Here is a 1,855-nt window from a genome sequence, read left to right as displayed (position 1 = left end):
AAGTGAATGTGTTTGTACTTTAGGCCATATATGTCATTTTAGTCTGTTCAGAAACCTTCCAGAGTAGTCACTGATGTGCACAGTGTTTGTGAAAGCCTTTTATCTATCCAATGTCTAAATAGTTGTCAAGTAAACAGAGGTACTCCGCATTGTTTACAATGTGTTTTTACCAGGTTTCAAGTCCCTAGTGATCTAAACTACTTAGTTCTGCAATCTAAAACAATATGAACTATACTGCCCGTCACTGTCTTCTCAAGGAGGTGGAAAAAGCAGATAATTAGAGATCACAAATCTGTTTTGGGAGACCCAAAGTTCTTAGAAGTTAAAAATGTAGCGAATATTTGAATTTCTTTTTTTTTCCTCCAGATATTTTTCTGGTAAAACTTTTATTCAATTCTGTTTCATGACTTAGACGCAAGTGACAAGAAAAATAGCAACATAGAAAGGTAACCTTTGAGACTAAGTGTAATTGTGAATAGGCAGAAACTGAAGTTGGGTTATAGCTGAAGAAATTGCAATTTACTTGCGCAAAACAGAGAAATCTTATTAATTGTCTAATCTCTCTGATTCCATCATTAAAACAAGTATAGTTCTTCATGTATTAAAGTAGTGTCCTGGTTTTGGCTGGGATAGAGCTAGTTTTCTTCCTAGTAGCTGGTACAGTGCTGTGTTGTGGATTTAGGATGAGAACAATGTTGATAACACACCGATGTTTTAGTTGTTGCTAAGTAGGGCTTACACTAGTCAAGGACATTTCAGTTTCTCACGCCCTGCCAGCGAGAAGCTGGGAGGGGGCACAGCCAGGACAGCTGACCCAAACTGGCCAAAGGGGTATTCCATACCATATGACGTCATGCTCAGTGTATAAACTGGGGGGAGTTGGCCGGGGGAGGGGTGACGGCTGCTCGGGAACTGGCTGGGCATCAGTCGGTGGTTGGTGAGCAATTGCATTGTGCATCACTTATATATTCTTTTATCATTATTATTATTATTTTTCCTTTCCTTTTCTTCTTTTGTCTTTATCTCAACCCATGAATTTTACTTTTTTTTTTTTCCTCCCTGATTGTCTCCCCCATCCCACTGGGGGCAGGGGGAGTGAGCGAACAGCTGCGTGGGGTTTAGCTGCCTGCCGGGTTAAACCACAACAAGTAGTGCTTTTGTATGATAAGAAGCAGCATGAAATCAGGGCATTGAATTGTTCTGGAGTTTGTCCAGATTTTGAAGACAGAGCTACAAGGTTATAAATTCCTTATTTTTGCTTGAATATTTTTCTTAAAGTATGTATATTTGTTTGAATTTCTGATTGCATTCAGGAGTAGTGCTGTATCCATTAAGCAAAGTAAGAGTTTAAAAATGTAATTCCATCACTGACATGTACTTATATGGTGCCCCAGATGGTGGGCACCATAAGAATAAAATTAATGAGAAACCATGAGTTACCTACAGCTCTAAATCTTTAGTTTTGTTTTTGGGACAAACGTGCACAGTTCATAAACATATTAAAATATAATTACAAAGGCAACTTTTCGGGACACCATTTAAAATATATTTTGGGTTGTTTGGGTCCTCCTGCACATTAAGGCAGCATTGCTTAACTGAATATGCACATAAAAAACATGTTAATCTCATCCTCCCCCAGTACCTTAATACACACCTGTGCCCCCTGACTAAGGACTCCTAGACCTAAATCCTTACCTCCGTGTCCTATAGGACCGCTTGTTACCCAGACTCTAGCGTATCAGTCCAATGCTCCACTGTGTCTACTGCCACTGACCTACTATCACAGTCCATCAAGATCTGGCTCTGATGTGTGTGCACTGACTGCTTGAGGGGGAAGAGAAGTGGTCCTGTTCAA

At 39.8% G+C, this 1,855-nt stretch overlaps 1 protein-coding gene across 2 annotated transcripts in view; it reads left to right on the top strand.

Annotated features, from left to right (window-relative positions):
- IMPACT (impact RWD domain protein) overlaps positions 1-1,855 on the top strand; it is a 20,297-nt gene that overhangs the window by 4,387 nt on the left and 14,055 nt on the right. The window lies entirely within an intron of this gene.

The sequence above is a fragment of the Pygoscelis adeliae genome, unplaced genomic scaffold (assembly GCF_000699105.1).
Source record: "Pygoscelis adeliae isolate BGI_AS28 unplaced genomic scaffold, ASM69910v1 Scaffold108, whole genome shotgun sequence".
Classification (NCBI taxonomy): domain Eukaryota; kingdom Metazoa; phylum Chordata; class Aves; order Sphenisciformes; family Spheniscidae; genus Pygoscelis; species Pygoscelis adeliae.
The sequence above is the reverse complement of the archived record's forward strand: the minus strand, read 5'-3'. Positions and strand labels throughout refer to the sequence as shown.